This window comes from Littorina saxatilis, linkage group LG14 (assembly GCF_037325665.1).
Source record: "Littorina saxatilis isolate snail1 linkage group LG14, US_GU_Lsax_2.0, whole genome shotgun sequence".
NCBI lineage: Eukaryota > Metazoa > Mollusca > Gastropoda > Littorinimorpha > Littorinidae > Littorina > Littorina saxatilis.
The window spans coordinates 9602710-9628638 of NC_090258.1; the positions used below are offsets into that span (position 1 = coordinate 9602710).

Here is a 25929-nt window from a genome sequence, read left to right on the forward strand (position 1 = left end):
TATGAAGCAAGTTTTTGTGGACCATAAAATTCGATTGATCACTTTCCCGAGAAGTCGGTTTTAAGACACAATAAAACGCTCTTCCTTAGTGGAGTACATGAATAGTATTGATGACGAAAAACATGGCGGCCGTCGTGACTGATCTATTATTGAAAACAATCTAATATTTGGCAGTTCAACACATCCACCAGAGAAATATACCGACAAAGAAGTTGAAACACCGACTGCCCTTCTGAAAGAATTCAATCGGGATGTGAATGATACAGCTGATTTTGGACACGGTCTGCCTTGAATGGGGAGGTTGGCGATGAATCGCACTGTTCTTGACTTCTTCACTACTCTCACTGATTTTCAATCATCGGTTTGGATCAACAAGCAGGTAAGTTATTGTTTTTAAAATCCAAGACATGACCATAACAAACGTGGCCTTTGTAGAACTGAGCAAGATTCATCTGTTGTGTATGTGTGTGTTACTGAGTAACTGGATGTGACTGTGAGTGTGAGTCACAGAGTGTGTGCTTGTTGTGTTCTTTTTTTTACTCAAGTTTAGAAAATGCTTGATCTTTAATCTGTATGCACATAATCAAATGCTGCTGTATCAGTGTATGAACTATGGTTGTAAAAGAATAAACAAAACAATTACTGAATTAATGAGTGATTTGGCTCTGAATCGTCTGATAGTGAAGTTGAAATAGTACTTATTTCATTTTCAAGACATGTTAATAGTTATGATAATATTGTTATGTTTTTTTTCAGGCCTCCCGAGAAACCAGAGATGATGTGCATCATTCATACAGCTCCTGTCTTCCAGTTCCAACAGTTTACCTTTAAACATGGATAGATGTACTGGAGAGATTTCTGGATGACTTGGCGTGGTGCTTTACATTACAGACTACTCCTGAAGAGTAAGTTACACATTTCTTTACCACTGACTTACAGCTTTTGCTTGTCAAATCTGTATGGTAAAATATATGTAACATTAGGTATTGGTGATGGTAGTCTGAAGCTATAAACATGTACTGATGTAGATCATTCAGCAGTCTTTTGTTCTTTGTAAATTGAATAACAAGTACTTTGTAGATGAAATTATTCATACATGTATTTGAAGATGCATAGTAATACTGTGCATGGTAATTGGTATGATGTACTTTATATACATAATGGTACAAATATCTTTATTTTCTTTCTCCTTCCCATCTTAAAGTTTGTTGCAACCCTATACTCATAAAGTGCATTATACTGTTTGTATGAACATTGGACTATTGTGATGCAAGAAAGTAAAACATGAAATAGCTAGAATGAAAGATTTACTCATTACTGGAATTATTTTAAATACAGTCAGTCCTTTCCTTGGCTCACAATCACAGATCTGGCAAGTTTTTTTTTATAGTTTTTTTTTTACATGGAATAACAGTTACAATGTAAATTGTAATACCGCCTGTGTACTTGGATACCTACTTCTACATTCAACACCCTGACTGCCCCTGCGCAGAGTTATAATTTTCTGAATGAATTCACATCACATTTCTCAACAAAACTGTAAGGTGTCAACGCTAAATAGGGAATGTGTGTGGGATGAGGGCTCATGCTGAATTTAAAAAATAGTAACTTTCCATCACATTCCAGAAAAGCCGCTCACATCAGCAGCATAACAAGATATCATGTCGTTAGAAAGGTTCTTGTGAGGAAGTCTTTTTAATTTTAATGATGAAAGATTATCTTTTTAATTTTAATGATGAAAGTATATATATCTATTATATCCATGAAATAAATGGTTTTCACAGGAAGGAATGATGCCACCTGTAATATTACAGAATAAGGTTTACAGTTTAGTTCATAGTTGTCACTGTCAGTATCACCCCCACCATTCTCCATCCCACTGATCTTGTGAAGAACAAGTATTACCTCCTACCTACCTTCCCGCACCCCCACCCCCAACACACACCCTCTTCTCGATACCTAAAACATATCCCCATCAGTGCACAGCAAAGTCTGGATGTGCTCAGTAATAAATTTTCTTTATTTTCCAGGAAGTGAGGTGCCGAGATATGACGTGCAGGCAGCTTGCAGAGTAGTGCCTGGCTTTGCTGAGGATGATGATCAGATTCAGTCCATTCTGTGCTGACGGAGCTACCAGAACTGCTTTAATATAGTCCATCTGAAGATGCTGACACTTACAGAGGTTTTCTGTTGCCTTAGTGGTGAAATGAACATGTAACACATTAACAATAACATTCTACACAAATAATGTGTGGTGCGATGTGGATCAAGGGTACATTTTGACTTATAAATTATGTAAGTTGTCAATTCAACTAAATACAGGTAGTGTTTGGTATGCAGATATTTTCTTACAGCAAACAGCGGTTTGTTTGTTTTTACTACATAAAGTGGTATTATCTTTTATGTTGTTTGAGTGCTTTAAGTTAAGCTGTTCACAGGCAGTATTTTACACACAGGCTTAGCTTTGGGAGATGTGTGTGTATGTTTCGGTCAATGCGTGTTCATGTATAGACTTTGTTTGCAATATTAGAATTTAGATCTTTTAACTGCATTATGCACATGAAATGTGTTAACCCATGAATTTTTCTTCCTTTGAATCCTAGTCAGTACTTTATCTTGTTTAAAATTTTCATTGATTCTGTTTTTGGGTCGTTCTAGTGCATCCTGGATGGTTCAATTCATTCTTATGTTGTGCTGAAATGTTGCTTTTGTAATACAGTTTGCCAATATTGTGTCTTTCACTTGGATGTGGTGAACTTATTTTTAAAGGCCTGCTCTGCCTCATTAAAACACTTCGCCTCACTGTGTCAGACCTTCATCAGGCTTTTTGCATGGGATAAGAAAATCCTTCCACTTGGTCAATTTATTTCCCCCAAAAAGCATAAGTGTTTTAAACAAAATTTTGTCTTACAGCTACAGTGGAACCACCCTTTTAAGACCTCCAAAAATCTGAGAAAATCAGGTCTTAAAAAGGAGGGGGTCTTAAAATGGAGGTAAAATTTAAAATTTACAGAGGTTATGAACAGAAAGTCTGAGAAAACAAGGTCTTAAAATGTAGGGGGTCTTAAAAGGGGGGTTCCACTGTATGGCTATTGGGGATTATGTGTTTGTAAAGATAGAGCTGAGAATCCTACACAGAATTCTGTGCATAGAAGGTGGCCTGAATCTTGACCCACACTGCTGGCATGACCTTCATAGCTGCATTCAACGCTTTACTTTTACCCTGGTAACTTTTACGGTTGCTCTCTCTGGATTGAGGATTTTTATTTCAACCAAGGGAAAAAAATTAAATGCCTCTGCAGAGATTCGAACCTAGAGATGTTTAGGCCGATGTCCTAACCACTATTTTTTTTATTATTGTAAGATGGATATATATATATATATGTTTAGCGGATGCAGCTACATGTACAAATGTGCCAATTTAGAACTTGCATTCTCAGCCTATAATCTTTGGCCATTCATGTGAGTACTAAATATTGTGAATGCATGTGAGACTGCCTTGTTTTACTTTTGTGAAATGTGTGAACTCACTTTGTTTACATCTTTGTGTTAATAAATGCAGTTTATCAGTTACCACTGTTTGTTTCTTCTGCAAGTATGTCAAACGGCCCACACACACCCTCATGCGCGCTCCCATGGGGTCGCCTTCACGCGGCGGGAGTGTTATCACCAAGCTACCCCACCCCTTTATTTCTCTTCTTTTGTCTTATTTCTGCCTTACCAGTCCTTTCACCTATATTTCCTTCCAAGAAAACTCTCCCTACTATTCCCTGCAGTTTTCCAATTCTTTTCTTGTTGTCTTATTTCTACCTGACTGGATCCATCACCTTTATTTCACTTACCAAAAGTCTTCTTTTCCACATCCTTATTTCTCTGCACCCCGCATGTCGTATGAGGCGACTAACGGATTCTGTTTCTCCTTTAACCCTTGTTAAGTGGTTCTTGTATAGAATATAGTCGATGTTTGTAAAGATTTTAGTCAAGCAGTATGTAAGAAATGTTTAGTCCTTTGTACTGGAAACTTGCATTCTCCCAGTAAGGTCATATATTGTACTACGTTGCAAGCCCCTGGAGCAATTTTTTTATTAGTGCTTTTGTGAACAAGAAACACTTAACAAGTGGCTCTATCCCATCTCCCCCCTTTCCCCTATCCCATCTCCCCCCTTTCCCTCGTCGCGATATAACCTTCGTGGTTGAAAACGACGTTAAACACCAAATAAAGAAAGAAAGAAAGAACCCTCATGCGCACACACACACAGACACACACAAAATCAGATCTCAAGTGTAAGTATTCTTTTTGCAGTTTTATTTTAATGCCCATAATCAGTCAAACAAATATATCATCACACTTGCACCTAAGCTTAAAAGTAGCAGTCCTGCATACATATATATGTAATGTGTAAATGTTTCAGGTCACCATTTGTCCTGGCTTGAACATGCAATAAGAACACCTCTACACAAACACATGTACAGTCAACCGGCTAGCTGCTTCCCTGTAAGGCATATTTTTCTATGAATTAATCGATTTTCCGCAGACAGCAGCCAGGTAGTGGATCTATAGTGTATGTCCAAGCAGACGGTTGATCTTAGTACAACACACCAAGGAAATATTTTTAAAAACAGATCCAACATCTAACCTTCCAAAGTTCATAATCAATAAAGAAGAATGGTATGTTACTGGAACCCTAAATTTATTTATGACTTAAGGCAATGTGCGGCAGTAAAATTACCAAACTTAAACTTGAAGAATACAGTCAAGGAATAACTTAGTTTTCTGGGCAGTTATTGAAGTGACTTATTAAAATGAATGAAAACATTGTGGATGAATATTGACTGCTGTTGCTGGCATTTACAGCGTCATATGGGATTTCTAGAAAACGGCTTTACAGCAACATCATACATCAGAAATTTATAATATTTGGCACAAGGATACACATGTACTATTACATAGAACGTGGTTTTGTTTTTTAAACAACTACAGTTGAATTTAAATTAATTATTGTAATGAATATGCAGTGAGAAATTTGTTCATTCTTATGACAAAAGATATTAAAATTCAACTGTAGTCGGTTGTAAAAAAATCGTTCTATATGATTGTAGATATGATTATATTATTATCTCTTACGGCCATATTATCGTGGAAGCGTAGACAGCCGATTTTCTCCCCACGCCAAGTTGGCTGCTGTCTTCCGTCTTCGGTGGTTGAGGTTCTTACTCAGGGTTGCCTCCTCCCCAAGAGTAGCTGCCTTGCTGGGCTGTCGAGTCCTTTCTACCCGGGTTTGTTGTCGAAGTTTTCCTTCTCGTAGCCTTTGCCTTTCCCAAGGCGCACACAAGGCAGTGCGGGTTTTGAAATCGGAGTTGTCCTTCTCCTAGATGAGCGACCATCCAAGGTTGACGAGCCCCATCTGCCCGAAGCAGCTGGTTTTAAGGCGCCAGGGACCCGCCTGCATCCCTTCTCCTGTTAGTCGAGGACAGGGCCCGCCACGTGAAGGCCAGGAGCTGGATTTGACTGTCAGAGGTGTTTGGAGACACGAAGCCATATGGAGCATTTCTTGGGAAGTAGGCGCTTATCTCTACTTCCACCCCGGCATAACAGTCCTTGGGCCCCGTAGATATGATACATGTGCATCTTTGTGCCAAATATTATGAATTTCTGATGTATGATGTCGCTGTTAAACTGTTTCCTAGAAATCCAATGTAACGACTGTTTCCATAGCAACGGCACTCTATGTCGATCAGTATTCACAATCCTCCGAAAGCGGCGTATGGCTGCCTAAATGGCGGGGTAAAAACGGTCATACACGTAAAAATCCACTCGTGCAAAAACATGAGTGTACGTGGGAGTTTCAGCCCACGAACACAGAAGAAGAAGAAGTATTCACAATTGTTCTATTTATTTTTATGTCACTTCCCAGAAAACCAGGTTATTCCATGTATTCTCCAAATTCAATTTTACTGCCGCACATTTCCTTAACAAAATGTAAGATTTTACTTTGACCAAGCAGTTTTTGTAAGTGGACAGGCCTTAGTTTTATTTCGGTGGCATAATTCAATGCGCTTCGTCAAAATGTCTCGAACTGAAACCAAAAGCAGACGCAAGACTTATGGTCAGTTGGAGTTGTCTCCCGTACTCCTAACTTTAATGTGCTGCAGACAGGTGTACCCAAACAGCCCATCTCACAAACGGTTTGGAATTCCCGAAAACACAAGATCCGCACTGCACAACTTCAGTGCATATGTACGCGAGAGTGCTCGGTCCCTTTTTGAAAATGTGTATCTTGAGAGAAAAATATAGAATAGTGCGCTGTCCGAAGGAATGGAGTTCTTATCGGACAATGACAGCGCTCAGTTCAAAACGATAGGACATCTGACCGCCATGCGGCTATGTGAATCAGACATTTGAGCCTTTCAATCCGTCTATGTCGGACGCCTGACGACATCCCCGAGGCTTTTACATGAAATAAGAGCATAATAGTTGCATACCAAAAATGAACTGCCTCAAGGCTCTCTATGCAGAGTGGTATCTTTTTAAAGAATAAATTCAGGTACAGCTTCTTCTAAAGAAAAAAAAAATTCACCGAAACCACCAAAACATCTACCTCGACCACTACAGAAAGCAGTCAAAGTGTTGATTTTTGGTCTGTGACAAAGTGGAGGGATGGTCTTATCCCATGTTAAAGGTGATGACAACTTTTTAAATGAGGCGTAGTGGGCCTTTAAAACATTGACACAAATTTACAATAGCAACAAGTTATAATGCTCAGTACAACCAATACTGAGTGGACATTTACTGCCGCTGTTGCTGTTAAGTTTCCCCATCGATCACAGCTGGACTTGGATAGCACTGCTTTTCATCCACATTCACTGGCCAGGTCTTCGTCATCTTCTGTCCCTACTGACAAATGAATGACAAAGGAACTGATCTTAAATCCAAACACAATGACAAGAACAAGTTTTAAGTATGAGTAAGGAGTAAATTGTGTTTGTAACTGACACACACACACACACACTAAACCCACATCAATGCCAAGAGCGTAAACATTCTAATTCCCTGGTAGACAAGTTCTAATGCCTACTTCAATTTAAAATATATGAAATATAGAAGACACATTCCCAGTCAGCGCTTGCTATCAAATTCAAAAAGCAAAGCAAAGGTGTGCAACATCAATCTGCAGGGCTAGAAAAATCTGCAGGTATTATTACTATTAATGTCTGGCAGCTCTCCTGACTGGCCAGGGAAAATCAAACACACACACACACACACACACACACACACTTCGGTTCTCACACACAAACACACACCAACAGTCAGAATGTAACCAGAACTTGAGACTGAGAAGGAGGATAAAACACAATATGATCATGTAGCAAAACTCTTACCTGAATTGCCATTAGCATGAAATATTTCCCATTTGAGTCTTGACAGCCTCCGGATCATGAAGGAATCAATCTGCTTCTTCCAATCCACTGTGCCGGATCGATGCCAACCTGTAATATATAATATTGGCTGAAGTAACATTCCCCTGAGCACCAAATTTAAAACATTAGTTGACAGGACAAGTACTAGTATTAGTAGCTACATGCAGTATGATATTTACCTATGTGGAGGAACAACAAACACACTGTCCACAGAACCAGATGAATTTACACACTGCACCCTCCCCCATAAAACAACAACAACAACAACAACAAAATTGACAACAGATGACCAAACCAACATTAACGCTTGATTTTTATGATACTGTGGGACAGTGGCATTGATATCTTTCTAGAATATAAAATTTTATAAGTCCTTTTACATTTAGTGAAGTTTTGACTAAATCAGTGAACTGAATGTGTTCACATAGACTGATAGAGTGACAGACATACAATGTAGACAAGTTGATGTGTGCATAACATATGTATATTATACAGTATGTATGTATAACATGTATGCATACATGTGTGTGGAGCACAAAGGAAAAAATAATAGAACTTGACACACAGTTTCACTGAGAATGAGATATCCTGACAGTGAGTGAGTGAGTGACTGTTTACAGCAATACATTGTACTTTATTAAACTTAAAGGTACACACTGAAAGTCATGCGCTTCTAGTATTAGTAATGATTCTAATACTGGAGGAACTGCATGATCATCATACTGGTGAAATAAAGCTAAGAGGTTCGAGCAGTTCTGTGGTTTGGACTCTAAGTCAGTAGGTGTTCATTATTTTATTATTATCCCTGAACATGAATTATAAAAATAAAATGAAAACACTCTCTCGGTCTTGCTCACAGTCACACATGCACACACACCTCCATATGAGTTATTCTGACCAGAACTTGAGAATGTGACTCGTGAGGGAGGGGAAGGAAAAAACACACTGTACATCATAACACTGACAGTTGTACATAATAAAACCTCTTCGCCTTACTCTTACCTGATTTGCAGCAGTGGCATCAAATATTTTACTTCTGTCAGTGACAGCCTCAAGATCATGCAGCAATCGGTTGGTTTTTTCAGCTGAGAGGAGACCTTGAAGTTGAACATGTAGCTCTAGCTCTCTTGGTTTAAGCGTGTTTATTCAAATTCTCATACACACGTTTCAAACAATAACAACATTAAGAACGTTAACAAGCAGATTGCTTATGGACACGTTCTTGAAATTATAATCAATACACATTCAGATAGCAAAACATGGCGAACAAGTGATAGCTTCAACACTTATCTTGATAATCTTTAATTATATTTTATACAAATAGGGTAAAGAGAGAGACAGGGAGAGAGAGAGAGAGAGAGAGAGAGAGAGAGAGAGAGAGAGAGATAGAGAGATAGAGAGAGAGGGAGAGAGAGAGAGGGAGAGAGAGAATGCCTGGCTACATCAATTGCACAGTTAATATAATATCAGCCGAAGCGATTAGTTAACATAACATAGTCTTGTACAACAGAGAATATGTTCGTGTTCAAAGATATAGTTAAATCAGTATTTCCAAACAAGAGTGTTTTGCAGTCTAGAACGTGTGTTGGCAGACTATTGAATAAAATGGTTCTATGTTCTTTAAATTTTGGACAGTGTAACAAGAAATGTTCAGAATCTTCCGGGCATGCTCCACACGTACATTCTAAATTATCAGAGAGGTGTCGGTTAACTAAGTCTTGTTGCAAATCGCTCATGTTTAATCTCAACCTGCTGTGAAGTACCTGTCCCTGGCGGTTGCCTAAATAATAATACGGTGGAACAACATCTCCATCGGTCAAATACCTTTTAAATTCACCAACTGACTGCGTTTGTTGTATATTTTCTGGAAGATTATTCCACAAAGCTGTCGTTGAAGGAAAAAATGAAGATTTATATAACTCACTTCTGCACAATGGGAACTTACGTTCAAGAGGGCGTCGTCTGTGGTAAGGATTTACATCGGAAACCAGGACCGGCAGTTTGGAATATAAATATTCTGGGGTTAAACGATTTACAGTTTTATAATACAGCAAAAGTTTATGACGACGTCGCCTTTCTTTCAGGGGCACAAAACCCGATTCGTTATACAGTTTTTGGTGGCTTGTGCCACGTACTGCACCTACAATGATTCGGATTGCATCGAGATGCAATGTCTCCAACTCGTCTGCCAAACACTGTGTACAGTTATCCCAGATAACGTCCGCATAATCAAACAATGGTAACATAAAGGATTTATATATAACTTCAAGTGATTTTCTGTTTAAACGATGCTTGAATAAACCAAAACACGCAATTGACTTTCTACATTTAGCAATTAGACTTTTTATGTGGGAATCCCATTTACAATTACCTTGTAGAATGACGCCAAGGTGCTTGTGATTTTCAACATCAACTAAGTGTGCATCTTCGAAATACAATGGTGGAAGTAAGACATTTTGTTGTCTACAAATGTCCAACAATTCTGTCTTTTGACAATTAAAAGTGACTTTCCATTTAGAAGCCCATGTGCGAATTTTATCCAAATCAGAATTCAAAATCTCTGCTCGTACATCATCGTTATCTAAACTTAAATACATACTCGTATCGTCTGCAAAGAGTTTCAACACTGATTCAAGACCAACACCAATATCGTTAATATAAATGAGAAATAAAAGAGGTCCTAAGACAGAACCCTGAGGGACACCAGCAGAAGGGGTAGCATAACTTGATTTGGTTCCTTTCAGTACTACTGCTTGCCTGCGATCGCTCAAGTAATGTTCAAACCAAACAAGCAAGGGACCTCTTATACCTATCGCCTCAAGCTTGTGGAGCAGACCGCGATGCCAGACTTTATCAAAAGCTTTGGATACATCAAAAAATATTGCCTGTGACATAATGTTTTTATCAAGTGCAACACAAAAATCATCATATATACTCAATAGTTGATAAACAGTCGAATCACCAGCAATAAAACCAGATTGGCAGTGTGTAATCAAATCATAATTTTTCAAATAACCAAACACACGGATTTGTATACATTTTTCAAGCACCTTCCCAATACAACTCAGCAAAGAGATTGGACGGTAGTTGGAACAAGCACTCCTATCACCTTTCTTAAAAATGGGCGTAATGTGAGCAGTTTTCCAGACAACTGGAAAAACACCCTCAGACAAGGATCTGTTAAAGAGAACTGTAAGCGGTGAAACGATAACAGGTAATCCATCTACAAGCAATTTATTATGTATTCCGTCAGGGCCCACGGCCTTGGATAAATTTAAATTCCTTAACACTTGGACAACTTCAGCTTCTGTTAATTCAAAAGTCGATAAAGATGTATTACACCAATTTGCCTCGGGCAGGGGATCGTCTGGATTTTCAACTTTAGACTGGCTTTCAAAATAATTATTAAACAAAATCGTTTTTTCACAAATGTTATCAATAATTTTTCCATTATCTTCTAGTGGTGGAATTTCGTTACATGCAACACCTTTTTTCTTCAAAAAGGAATTAACAAGTTGCCACCAATTTTTGCTTCCGAAGTTCTGTTTACAATTTATCCTCTCATCAAGTTCCAGAAAATAATCTCTTTTTCTTTTACGAATTTCATCTGTATACTGATTTCTAGTCAGGCGGAATAATGCCCACTGCTCAGGTGTATTTAAGCGCTTAGCAACTTGATGTATACAATTTTTTGCGTTTCGTAATTGTAAAATATGTTCAGTCATCCATGGGGCATCATCTTCACGTACTGTTATTATCTTAACAGGCATACATGTTTTTGCAACACGGAATAAATGTTCAGAAAACAAGGCAGCAGCTTCGTCAATGGACGCATTTAAAACTGTGTTCAAAAGATCAATTTTGTTCAATTCAAACAAAAATGTATCAACATCTAACTTGGCATAATTATATATAGTCCTTTTGAACTGACCTTTTTTTAATCTCTGTGACGTTAATTTTACACATGGCACAGAATGGTCACTACAAATGGGGGGTAACACTACAACTTCACTGATTAAGTTTATACTCGTGGTCAGGATCAGATCGATGCATGAGGATTTAGTTTCTGTAATACGTGTGGGTTCAGTAACAAGCTGGTGCAGATTGTTTTTTTGTATTAAATTAAGAAAGTGGGGAGATGGATTATTCAAAAAATCTTCGTTAAAGTCTCCAAGAATTAGAAATTTATGTGGTGTTCTCATTACTTGCTTTACAGATTCGTCAACCAAGTGCCAATAATCAATCCGAGAGTCTGGTGGTCGGTAAAATGAACCAACCAGCACAGTTTCTTGCAATAATTTAGTTTCTACCCAGACTGCTTCAAGGCCTGGAATTAACAAATCAGGCCTTGGTTTGCAGATAAAATCGTTTTTCACGTAAACAGCTACCCCTCCATATCCATCTGGCCTATCAAGACGCACTGGGGGATGAAATCCTTTGAGGCATAAACTCTAGCTCTCTTCTGATTGATGCCAACCTGCAATAAAATAATTGGGAAGCGATCAGAAGGTTACCTATTTGAGTATTTCAAGTTAGACTCAATCTTTAAAAACAAAAGGAATTTATAAAATATTATGATAATGCACCTTGAAAAGATGTTGCAAAAACGTGGTAGTGGTAATCTTCTTCTTCAAATTAATGACAAAATCCCTGTACAGGGCAGCTATCTACGTGTTGGTTCAGTGAACGATACCTTGCGCCTGTGGACTGACCACAGGCGGAAGGTATCGTCCACTAGACTACTACTATCACAGTAGTCTTTCTGTGATAGTAGTAGTCCAGTGGACAATACCTTCCACCTGTGGACTGACCACAGGCGGAAGGTATCGTTCACTGGACTACTACTATCACAGTAGTCTTTCTATGGAAGTAGTGGTCCAGTGAACGATACCTTCCGCCTGTGGACTGACACGGTGACACTGACTCGACTGAGTGACTGACAGTGACTCGAGTGAGTCGAAATGACACATGTTGCAACACATACTACCATAAACCCACTCTCAGTTATGAAACGAAACATGGAAACTTACCTCTGGTTAATATGCAAAGGTTCGCCCGTCCCAATTCTCTCGCATTAATTAGCAAACATCATTGCCATTGGAGATTCTGTCCAGAGATCTGTAGCAAGCGCCTTCGATCCGCCATTAACTAACAAGAAATTCCTCCGAGGTAGGAAAAACACCCCCGTCCTTACCATTCTCACTGCCACCAACTGAGAAGGCACTGCTAACAAGTGTGGTTAAAATAAGTTGATTGAGTGGACAAAGAGACAGGCGGAGAAAAAGACAAATCAATATAACTCTTTCTGTAACACCTACTGACCGCATTTTTTGTAAAAACCGTCTCATGTATATAATATAAAACATGCTCACCACGTGTGGATTAAATAGAGCCGAATACCCGGCTTGAGTGGCGCACTGTACGCCGGCTTCGAACCATTGACCCGTCAAGCTTAGGTCCCTTCCAGACTCGTGGAATGGGAACAGCACGAACATAATTCAGGGGCCATAATGCCATTCCTGATCATATCATGTCGAGTCCCATACTTGTCGACGACGCCCTAGGTACCACATCACAAACAGAACTGTGCAATACACAGGTGTTTTCTACAGACACACTCAAACACACACACACACACAGAGAAGCCGTATATATATATCTATATCTATTGTATAAATATATAGAGATAGATGAGAGTGTATTTTTCGCGTGGCAATAAATTGATTCGACCTTTGCACTTTTACAGTGAGGATAATTTACGGGTCCAATTTACGTTCTGGACACTGCGGTGACCTTCTAAAAATAGTAACAGAACGCCGGGAATATCCGAAGATGCCCCCTCATACTATAGTGCACCATACGAAGGAAGGGAGGTAAACGCTGAAAACATGGAGAAGATAAGGAAGAGTTATGCCGTAGTTGATCCCCCCAAAAAACCAAAATCCACCAATAACTCCCTAACCGTGTGTTTGACTGGTCCCAATTTTTGTAAGGACCGTCTCAGGAATGTATAGACCCTGTTCACCAAGTTTGGTGACGATCGGTCCGTTCATTCTTGAGATCTACTTGCGAACACAAACAAACACACAAACAAACAAACAAACAAACAAACACACAAACAAACAAACAAACAAACAAACAAACAAACAAACACATCGACCGAAACCTATACACACCCCTATACCGGGGGTGTAAAAACCGAAACGCAGTAGGTCTGAAAACCACGCTCAACGTCCAAAATAAGGAGAAAAAAAAAGAGCCCAAAACATCTTTTTGGGCAAAAACACTGTTTAAGCCCCACAAATATTTGTCCTTATTTTTTATGAAGCTTAATTTGTGCCCCTTATTTTATGCTCCACAAATACAGTTTGTGGCCCACAAAACCAAAATGTGTCCCATAAAAATAAGCCCAAAAAATTGTGAGGCACATTTGCAGTTTGTGGGCCACAAATTTGTGCCCTTATTTTGTTGGATTAATGACAACGAATGCCAAGGATACCTGAAACGCAAGTTACGAGTTTGCCACAAAGTTGAAATACAACCTAATTTTTTGAGAAAATCGTTGCTGATGTTGAATAAGTTAAACAGTTGATCCATACAAATGAGTATTAATTATTATGACTAAATATGACCGTTGATTACTGGAATGAACAACAATGCTTGTATTTCATATTATAATTATCTGTGATGGGTCTTTGAAAACACACAAATTACCAGATTGTCACTCCCAAGTTGAACACTCACCTGAGTTCGAACTTGCGTTTGTTGCGTTTCATGTGGTAACACGTAGGACACGTCCTACATATTGTTATGTCAAGTTGTTTACAGACCAGACTTTGTATTTAAAAAAAATCATCAGTAATCACTGCGTAGCACAAGCACTTGGTGTGTAGTATTACCACTCACTATATATTCATTGAGTAGCGTGCTTTTCAAAATCTAGCGTCTTTTGCGTTTCAGATTTGACGACACAAAGCCATAAGCTCCAAAAATACAGAGAATACGAATAATTAGCTTCTTTTGTGTTTTAGAAGCTCTTCTAAATACTCGATTTATTCTCTAGACCAAACACTGTGTATCTTTACTTAAAATGAAAAAAATATTTGATGCAGTCAACTCACAAAGAAAGAGAGTGATCGGATTTTAGATTGGAAACGCGACCACGATTGAAACGCAAGTGACGCTCTTTTCCACGGGACATTATTCACACACAAAATATGACAAAGGTGTTTTGAAAGAATCATATCCGTGATTGACACAAATACAACAAAGAAAACACATAAGTATAAGCAGTTATCATATCAGTAAATAGAACAAGAAATTCCTCCGAGATAGGAAAAACACCCCCGTCCTTACGATTCTCACTGCCACCAACTGAGAAGGCACTGCTAACAAGTATGGTTAAAATAAGTTGATTGAGTGGACAAAGAGACAGGCGGAGAAAAAGACAAATCAATATAACTCTTTCTGTAACACCTACTGACCGCATTTTTTGTAAAAACCGTCTCATCTATATAATATAAAACATGCTCAGCACGTGTGGATGAAATAGAGCCGAATACCCGGCTTGAGTGGCGCACTGTACGCCGGCTTCGAACCATGGACCCGTCAAGCTTAGGTCCCTTCCAGACTCGTGGAATGGGAACAGCACGAACATGATTCAGGGGCCATAATGCCATTCCTGATCATATCATGTCGAGTCCCATACTTGTCGTTAAAATTAATATTAAAAGTCCTACGGTTTTGAGCCATTAAGGACTTGAGTGTTTGTCCGCTTTCAAAAAGAGGAAAGAAAGAAACAAAAAATAAGGAGAGGAGGGCAGGGGGTGGGGTTGAGTTGATAATGCTCTGTGGAATTTGTTAAAATGAAAAGTAGTTAAGATGTTTCTTGGTAAGAATTATAAGTCTGTATTCTATATCTTGAATAACGGGCTTGTAATATTATTTTTTTTTTATTTCAAATCGAGTTAAAAAGTGGAACCTTTCAGGATCACCAATAAAACCAAATAGATGAGCAAGTAAGAGGAACACGAACAATAAATCTCAAAACTTTTTACAAATAAAAGGATTAAGATGTAAGCCACGAAGGCCGTGGTAATAAAAACAATATGTACAGTTTGGCGACTAGTGGGCCTTGGGTGAGGATATGTTGTCTAGAAGGTAGTCGCTGGAATCAGGAGGGATGGCGGGAGCCACTCGACCTCAAACTGAAACACGCTGATGTGATAATCTGGGCTTAGTTATACCCACAGCCCCATGTCCGAGTCCCTGACCAGTCGGCACAGCAGCAAGCTGTGTGACCAGCCTAGAGAACTGCTACTGCGCAGATAATCCTGGGGACCCAGACCATGGAGCTGCATATGGTCATATAAGGTTTTAAAGGTAATTCTATTTGTAGCGCATGGAGCGAAAATGTGTTGAAATGAATAGGGTTCTCCACAATGGCAGGACTTGTTAAAGATATGGAAGCGGCAGCCGCCGGCACGGAGGCGTCTGAAGATAGTGAGGAGGTTTGTTGGGAGATCGGGGTGTAGATCGTTCATATCAATGGGTTGATAGGACAGAGATGTTACGTACTGACTTCGAATGAGTTTACGGATTTTACTGTAGAACTCGGTTACTGAGTAGCCGATGTTAGTGTTAGCTGGGCTAGATTCTGCCGCTTCTTTGGCAGCGACATCCGCCAGTTCATTTCCCCGGACCCCTACGTGAGAGGGGACCCAGAGAAATGATACGGATGTGCCGGATGAGATTAACTGGTGACATATAAAGAGGATTTCTCTTTGTAGCTCTGCCCGATTTGATGTGTTTCGATGCAGAGCTTGTAATGAAGAGCGCGAGTCAGAGCAGAAAACTACCGCACGCGGTGTGACTGGGAGGTCATTTATAAAAGTGCATGCCATGAGCAAGGCAAATAGCTCGGCTGAGAATATGGAGATGTCTTTATTAAGAGTATATTTCCTTGAGATTTTGAGATCTGGGATCACAAAGGCGCAGCCAACGCTGCCGTCTGCAAATTTGGATCCGTCAGTAAAGACTTTTAAATGCTCCGAGAATTTGTAGTTTAGGGTTTCTTTTGTAACAGTAGCTAGGTAGACGGGGTTATCTTTTTTGGTAGTATTATCTTCACTGTCGTATATGATAGTAGGGGTTTCCTCAAGCCAAGGCGGGTAGGAGGGCGGGGGGACCCTGGCCAGCTCACTGACCTTCACCCCGCTATCGGCTAGAATGCGGTTTACTGTGTCGGATAAGGGTAGCGTTTTGGCCAAGAGTTGAGTGCTATGTTTGGTGTTGGCCTCATAATTTTGGTGCTGAGGAAAAAAGTCAGTCAGGACCTCGCAGGCAGAGTTCTCTACCGCGTGGGCTCTGACAGCATACTGAGCTGAACGGAGTTTTATCTCATCCACAAGGGGCAGCCACCCACACTCGCTGTAGACTCGACTCTTACTCGCTTGTTGGGAGAGTCCCAGAGCTATTTTGAGCGCCCTGCACTCTATAATAGCCAGTTTTTTCATGAGCGCCGGGCGCGTCGCGAAATAAGCTTCGCATCCGTAAAGGAGGCGGGAGCGAATTAATGCCCGCACTACCTCTGTGACACACTTACGTCCTCTGGCCCAGGATTGGGACGCCAGGTAGCGTATGATATAAAGATCCTTGTTGGCCTTATTGATCAGATGTTCGATATGACTGGTCCAGTTAAGTCGGGTATCGATGATAACGCCGAGGAACTTAACTTCTGAGCTCGGTTTGATAATATCACAACCTATCTTTATACTGCAGTTCCTGTACAGTTGTCTACGGGAGACAACAAGAAAGACTGTTTTATTTGAGGCTAGTTGGAAGCCGTTGGTGTACATATATTGACAGAGGTTGTCGATTTTAGTTTGGTAAGAAGATAAGTCAACAGTGTTGGTAACTCTGTTATGGCGTGGTCTATTAGTGTCTATTAAGGCGAGGTCGTCCGCATACAGAAGTACACTGGCACCGTCAACCTTAACAGAAGTAATGTCATAGAGCATGATGCTGAATAAGTTTGGCGCGATGATACTGCCCTGGGGAACCCCCATGTCCAGCGCATGGGTTTCGGACACCGAAGAGCCCACCCGGACAGACATCTTGCGATTGCTGATGAAGTTTTTGATGAATTGGTACATGTGGCCAGAGACACCGATTCTGCCGAGTTTTAGGAGTAGACGAGCATGCCAGACGCTGTCGTACGCAGATTTAATATCAAAGAAGGTTCCAAGAAGAGAATTATTACTATGTGCCAAGGTCTTTTTGATTTTTTCAGTGACGTGCACAATGTGGTCCGCACACGAACGACCTTGCCTAAAACCTGCCTGGCATGTAGGAATGATATTGTGTTTATTGAGGTGGAACTCCAGCCTCTGGTTCACCACACGCTCAAAGATCTTGCTGAGGTGGGGGGTTAGTGATATGGGGCGGTAACTGCCAGGTAGATTGCCCGGTTTTCCGCTCTTCAATACTGCTACTACTTGTGAGTCTGACCACGCTGCGGGGATAGTATCCTTTAACCAGCATAGGTTGAAAAACTGAGTGAGCAACTTAACAAAGTTAGGTGGTAGATGTTTTATCATGTGATATAATATTGGGTCTAAACCTGTGGATTTTTTTGGGTCTTTCACAGAAGAGATGGCGTTTTGGACTTCTTTTGCCTTAAACATGCAGTTTATAGGCAACTGGTTGTCATCTGGGGGGTATGTGAAACCCTTCTCCTGATCTAACCTATAATTGAGTCGTTCAGTATCTAGGGATTTTGATTGACTATTTTTGGCAAAGGTATCTGCTAATAGGTTTGCCTTTTCAGAGTCAGTTGTGGTCATTTTATCACCCGATAGTAGTGGCTTTTCTTTAGTTCTGTATCTACATTTAAATCTGCGGATTTTCTTCCAGATTTTGCCACAGTCTTTGTAATCTTTAGTTTCTTTGTGGACAAAGTTTTCCCAGTTTTGAAGTTTAGCCTCAGCGGTGATCTGGTTAAATTGTATTTCAGCTGACTTCATATTCGTAAAGTTAGCGTCTGAGCAGTGCCTGAGATATGTCCTAATGTGATATCGCTTGTTTGCCAAGGCTTCATCACAGTCTGCATTCCACCACTCATTCCTTTTGGCCTTACAGTTAGGATTTACTGATTTAAGCGGAATGTGATTATTGGCGTACTTGTCGACAAAGCCCTAGGTACCACATCACAAACAGAACTGTGCAATACACAGGTGTTTTCTACAGACACACTCAAACACACACACACACAGAGAAGCCGTATATATATATATATCTATATCTATTGTATAAATATATAGAGATAGATGAGAGTGTATTTTTCGCGTGGCTATAAATTGATTCGACCTTTGCACTTTTACAGTGAGGACAACTTACGGGTCCAAGGAAAGCGTTCTGGACATTGCGATGACCTTCTAAAAATAGCCGGTAACACTGAGAACGCCGGGAATATCCGAAAAACCAAAATCCACCAATAACTCCCTAACCGTGTGTTTGACTGGTCCCAATTTTTGTAAGGACCGTCTCAGGAATGTATCGAACCTGTTCACCAAGTTTGGTGACGATCGGTCCGTTCATTCTTGAACTGTAGTTGATCCCCCAAAAAACCAAAATCCACCAATAACTCCCTAACCGTGTGTTTGACTGGTCCCAATTTTTGTAAGGACCGTCTCAGGAATGTATAGAACCTGTTCACCAAGTTTGGTGACGATCGGTCCGTTCATTCTTGAGATCTACTTGCGAACACAAACAAACACACAAACAAACAAACACACAAACAAACAAAAACATCGAGTGAAACCTATACACACCCCTATACCGGGGGTGTAAAAAGCTTATGTTGCTCGACCAGCCTATGTATTCCCATTTTTGTCCGCCATTTTTGGTGGTATTTTCGGAAATGATGCCATTTTTCGCAAACGAATCGGCTGTGCACACACGTGTCCCTGATTCTGCCGATGTGTATGCTTGTTTCAGATTGAATGGAATGCATTTACCATTTTATGGTAGGATAGGATGCTGTTGTAACACGACCTAAACTGCATGACCCCCTATTGTCACCATAAGCGAACTTTCTTTATTTGGTGTCTAACGTCGTTTTCAACCACGAAGGTTATATCGCAACGGGACCATAAGCGAAGAATGTGTGACATACAAAATGCTTTCTTGAAAAACAAAACAAACAAAAAACGGTATTCTTTACTTGATACACGAAGGAAAAAAATAGGAAAAAAAAGAGAAGAGAATAAAGCAAAGAAGGAAGGAAAGAAGCAAGGTGGAACACACAAGAAAAAGAGAGAGGGAGAGACGGAGGTTTGGGGGAACAGTTAACTTTGATGACGTATGTAATGGTACCTGAAATCAAAGCAAGATTTTCGTAAGGAGAATAAACTCTTTTGGTATTTGGACATGTTAGATGCTGCATGATGTTAAACTGCTAAACTGTCTCCAAAGCACGCACGTACTCATCCATGTATCCATTCATCCATCTATCTATCCATCCAAGCGGGCTCTCTCCCTCCCTACCACCCCAAGCCCTCTCTCCCTCTTTTCCCCACTCCCACCTTTCCCCTCCCCTTTCTATTCCTCTGTTTTAATGTCAAACACCGCCTACTACTCACTTAACTCATAAGACAACAACAGCAGTTGACTGTAAATTAAGCTACCTTAACCCTTTAACAAGCAACATTATTTTTAAAAAACGGCAACAGCAAGAAAAATAATGCATGTAACACTAAAACATGATAATACCGTCAAAAAGTCAACCTGACTTTCGCTTAACACATAAGACAAAAACATCAGTTGACTGTAAATGTGATAATTCCATTTAATACTGAAAAAAAACCGGCAACAGCAACAAAAATAATGCATGTAACACTGAAACATATTATACCGCCATAATGTCTAGGATTAACTTTCGCTTAACTCATAAGACAAAAACATCAGTCGACTGTAAATTTGATGATTCCATTTAATACAGCTAGCTTAAAGCCCCAGTCCGTCTCAAATGGTTTACAGAACGATTGAAATCTTCTTATCGAACACTCTTGCAATAGCATTTAATAGCATTTAAATGAAACAGTTCGTTTGAATGGCTATTTAGCTCGCGTAAACCACACACCTGTTTTCGTGGTTTATCTTACCCCTGAGCCATCGTGAACCCGTGTGATCCACTTTCCTTGTTTTCATAATTTAGTAGTAATTTGTTTGTGATTTCAATACGACTAGCACGTTATTGTGTACCTCTGAATCTAAAACGCAACAAACGGCTGCGAGTCACACGAACTTATTGGCGGCGGTTGGCTTCAAAGAGCAAGCGCTGTGCAGAAAATTCGTCTGCTACGAAAACGACGACTTTGTGTGACCCTGCTTCCGGGCTATCTTTTTTTAAACTTTCAAAACTTCGTATTGTTCTGATCTTGTCTTGATGAAAAAAGAATTCATTTATGATTTAAGAATGTTTGTGTAACAAGCTGTCAATTTATTATTTTGATTTTAAAAGTTAGGTCTAGCGCCAAAACGCGCCGTCCGATTGTCCGATCAGACAATCCGTAAAAATAAATTCTTTGAAAATTGCTCGCTCTTTACGTAGGGCACATAGAATGTTCTCAAGCGGTGAGTGTTTAAACGAAAGGGTGTTTGTACTGTGTGCAAAAGCCTGACAGTATCTGTGATGGTTTACGGGAGGCTTACTGTGCCTTTAACCCTTTAACAAGCAAAATCCCCAAAAAACGGCAACAGCAAGAAAGAAAAAAGTGCATGTTACACTAAAACATATAATACCGCCATAATGTCTAGGATTAACTTTCAAAGAGCGCACCACTTGTATGCATCGCTGGACGTGGCTTTCACGACTCGGGGCGTCTCGCGAGATGTGTCAAGCAACAGGAAAGAGGACGCGGAGGAACCAAATTAATCACCCAAGATGCCCCTCGGCCCTACTTTCTTTTCTTCTGTCCCGCTATGATCCCCATAAATTAGCACCAAGGGGGAACGAGTGCTCTCCCTTCGTGTTGCTGCGCGGCGCGCTTCTTGCGAGTCGGAGGAGCGAAAGGGATAATTATATAGGTTGTATAGAAAGTGAGAACTTGCTCAGCACATGATAGGCACTGGAATCAGGATATAGAGTGTATTTTTGAGGTTATTTCTTCAGATTTGGTTTGGGTCTGTCGGTCTTGTCGATGTTTATTTTATCATCGACATCTTCGCTGTCATCATCGTCATCGTGGTTTCTGAAGATATCTGAAAGATCGTGTGTGTTTTGTGTCAGTAAGTGTGTATTTAACTAAACAGTCAATATTAAACGTTCTTTTCATTATTTTCAGATTAGGCCAAAAAAAAAATAGGTCTGTTTACGGTAACATAGGCCAAAAAAATAGGGTCGGTAGGTCGGGATTTTTTTTTTATTTTTTTTTCCAAAAAACTATATTTTTACGTTATTTTGCACAAAAAAAAAAAAAAAAAGATTTTTTATTTTTCCCCCAAATGCCAAAAAAAAGTCTAGGGTCGCGCGAAAAAAATAGGGTCGGTCGGGTTACCGTAAACAGACCTTTGTTTTTTTGGCCTTACTCTCTAAAACGGTATCTTTAGAGTGCAAGAATACATATATCTTAAGACAGATTCAAACGTCTGTGGTCCCTCTTCTTTAGTTGACTGAGAATGCGAATTGAATTCGACTCTTTATAATCCAATATCCATGCGAAGGAGAAAAACAAATTAGACCCTGATGATTCCTATTTCGGAATGAAACCTAAACATTAGACCCTGTAAGACCAGTTCTGCCCTCGTTTGTTGAAAAAACAAAACTGCTGAATTACTGATTCGAGTGCCTGTACAAACATTTGGTTTCGGGTTGTTACGGAGCGAGCGCGTGTAGGGGACAACACTTAATTATGCGTAGATGACGGGTCAAGAGTCACACCTCTGATTCTTCATATTTTTTAGCCTCGAGGACAAGTTTGCGCACACGACGACGGATGTAACAGAAGCGTGTATGAAAGGGGAGGGGGTGGGTGGTGGGTGGCGGTGTTTGGATGAAGAAGAATGGGGAACGAGAAAGAGAAATGTGTTTCTGATTTTGAGAAAGAGAGAGAGAGAGAGAGAGAGAGAGAGAGAGAGAGAGAGAGAGAGAGAGAAAGAGAGAGAGAGAGAGAGAGAGAGAGAGAGAGAAAGAGAGAGAGAGACAGAGAGAGAGAGAGAGAGAGAGAGAGAGAAAGAGAGAGAGAGAGAGAGAGAGAGAGACAGAGAGAGAGACAGAGAGAGAGAGAGAGAGAGAGAGAGAGAAAGAGAGAGAGAGACAGAGAGAGAGAGAGACAGAGAGAGAGAAAGGGACAGAGAGAGAGAGAGAGAGAGAGAGAGAGAGAGAGAGGGACGGTTGGAAGAGAGACATATTCCGATAAACAAACCGACGCACAGACAAACCGACGCACAATAGGCACCCAGATCTGATTGACGCACACACAGATACACACACAGACCGACAGACACAAAGAAACAGACAGACAGACAGTGAGATGTACAGAAAGAGACAGCGACAGATAAAGACAGAGACAGACCGACAGACACAAAGAAACAGACAGACAGACAGTGAGATGTACAGAAAGAGACAGCGACAGATAAAGACAGAGACAGACCGACAGACACACGCACAGACACAAACAAAAGGGGGAGAGAGGGAGATTGCGATAGAGCCAGAGAAAGACGGACACACAGACAGACAGACAGGCAACATAGAAACACCTCCAGCAAGAGATATAAAGGGCACACAGCGGATGTAGGAAACTATACGACACACGAACTGGCGAAGATGATTGACAACACGGGCGATGGTGGCTGCCGGTTATCGAGTAAAATATCGTAAATTAGGGTCCCTTCAAAACACAAGGCTCAGACAAGCGTACGACACCACGCCGCCGACTTCAAAGAATCCGTCACACCTGAACTTTCTCGTCTCGCTTAAAGGGACGCCTCGCACCCCCCCCCCCCCCCCCCCCCTCCTTCCCCTCTTCCCCAAAGAGCTGAGAGAGAGAGAGACAGAGAGACAGAGAGTAGAGACAGAGACAGACAGCATGACAGAGAGAGAGAGAGAGACAGAGACAGAGAGAGAGAGAGAGAGAGAGAGTGAGCGAGAAAGAAACAGAGAGAAAGAGAAGAGACAGACTGAGAGAGAGAGAGAGAGAGAGAGAGAGAGAGAGAGAGAGAGAGAGAGAGAGAGAGAAGCAAAAAAAGAGAGAGAGACAAAGACAGACAGACAGACAGACAGACAGAGCCAGAGAGAGAGACACACACAGAGAGAAAGAGAGAGAGTGAGCGAGAGAGAGATAGAGACAGAGAGAAAGAGACAGAGAGACAAAGATACAGACAGACAGACTGAGACACACACAGAGAGAAAAACAAGAGGCGAAGCCTTCAAGGCTCACGTAAGAAATAGACAAACAGTAACACAAACTCAATCACTCCGTCACACATACACACACACACACACACACACACACACACACACACACACACACACACACACACACACACACACACACACACACACACACACACACACACACACAGTAAGCATAGGTGAAACTGTGCAAGAAAGCGAGACCCTGGATCTGCCAATTAGTCTCGGCCCGCTCACAATAACAATGACCGAGACTTTCAGTAATTCCTTTGCGTGACGTCTAACCCTCTTACGTCATAATGTGACGTCTTCAAATAGTTTCTATCACACACGTCAAACACTTTTGACCGAGACGTAATCTTCTTATGCGAGCTTTATCCATAGACTCGGAAATGTTAAAGTTTCTATCACACACACACGCACGCACGCACGCACGCACGCACGCACAGACAGACAAAGTTTATCATCGCATAGGCTACACTTACGTGAGCCAACAAGTCGCGTAAGGCGAAAATACAACATTTAGTCAAGCTGTCGAACTCACAGAATGAAACTGAACGCACTGCAATTTTTCAGCAAGACCGTATACTCGTAGCATCGTCAGTCCACCGCTTGTGGCAAAGGCAGTGAAATTGACAAGAAGATCGGGGTAGTAGTTGCGCTGAGAAGGATAGCACGCTTTTCTGTACCTCTCTTCGTTTTAACTTTCTGAGCGTGGTTTTAATCCAAACATATCATATCTATATGTTTTTGGAATCAGGAACCGACAAGGAATAAGATGAAAGTGTTTTTAAATTGATTTCGAACATTTAATTTTGATCATACTTTTTATATTTTTGATTTTCAGAGCTTGTTTTTAATCCAAATATGTGAGCGGGGATGTAGCTCAGTCGGTAGCGCGCTGGATTTGTATCCAGTTGGCCGCTGTCAGCGTGAGTTCGTCCCCACGTTCGGCGAGAGATTTATTTCTCAGAGTCAACTTTGTGTGCAGACTCTCCTCGGTGTCCGAACACCCCCCGTGTGTACACGCAAGCACAAGACCAAGTGCGCACGAAAAAGATCCTGTAATCCATGTCAAAGTTCGGTGGGTTATGGAAACACGAAAATACCCAGCATGCTTCCTCCGAAAGCGGCGTATGGCTGCCTAAATGGCGGGGTAAAAACGGTCATACACGTAAAAGCCGTGGGAGTTTCAGCCCATGAACGAACATACAAACAAAATCCAAATATAACATATTTATATGTTTTTGGAATCAAGAAATGATGAAGAATAAGATGAACGTAAATTTATAACGTTTTATAATTTATTTATTTTTTTACAATTTTCAGATTTTTAATAACCAAAGTCATAAATTAATTTTTAAGCCACCAAGCTGAAATGCAATACCGAAGTCCGGCCTTCGTCGAAGATTGCTTGGCCAAAATTTCAATCAATTTGATTGAAAAATGAGGGTGTGACAGTGCCGCCTCAACTTTTACAAAAAGCCGGATATGACGTTATCAGACATTTATCGAAACAAATGAAAAAAACGCCCGGGGATATCACTCACACACACACATACACCACGACCCTCGTCTCGATTCCCCCTCTATGTTAAAACATTTAGTCAAAACTTGACTAAATGTAAAAAGAGACCGACAGACAGACAGGCAGACAGAACCAGAGAGAGAGAGAGAGAGAGAGAGAGAGAGAGAGAGAGAGAGAGAGAGAGAGAGAGAGAGAGAGAGAGAGAGAGAGAGAGATACAGAGAGACAAAGATACAGAGACAGACTGAGACAGAGAGAAGGAGAAAAAGAGAGAGAGAAAAACGAGAGAGAGACAGACAAACAGACAGACAGACAGACAGACAGACAGACAGACAGACAGACAGACAGAGAGAGAGAGAGAGAGAGAGAGAGAGAGAGAGAGAGAGAGAGAACATTGACATTCGGCAATCCTGCTAAAATGACAGCAACGTTTTGGGCAATTTGAAATATGTTTCCGCGTTTTGGGCAACTGCCGAAATATGATATCAAACAACATATATTATTTTTTTGTATCGGACGCTTTTCCATTTTCCAACTCGAGCTCGTTTTAAAGAATTCTGTATCGGACA

The 25929-nt window shown here is 40.6% G+C and overlaps 1 protein-coding gene and 1 long non-coding RNA gene across 2 annotated transcripts in view; both read left to right on the top strand.

The window, feature by feature from the left end:
- Nucleotides 1-3573, top strand: part of LOC138947062 (uncharacterized) — a 3793-nt gene extending 220 nt beyond the window's left edge. The window contains exons 1-3 of the long non-coding RNA XR_011449537.1: nt 1-379; nt 757-905; nt 2031-3573. The exon at nt 1-379 is cut by the window's left edge and continues 220 nt beyond it. This is a non-coding gene — a long non-coding RNA (uncharacterized lncRNA). The remainder of the gene's footprint in view (nt 380-756; nt 906-2030) is intronic.
- LOC138947061 (uncharacterized) overlaps nt 1-25929 on the top strand; it is a 112047-nt gene that overhangs the window by 34778 nt on the left and 51340 nt on the right. The gene's annotated exons all lie outside the window — the stretch shown is intronic.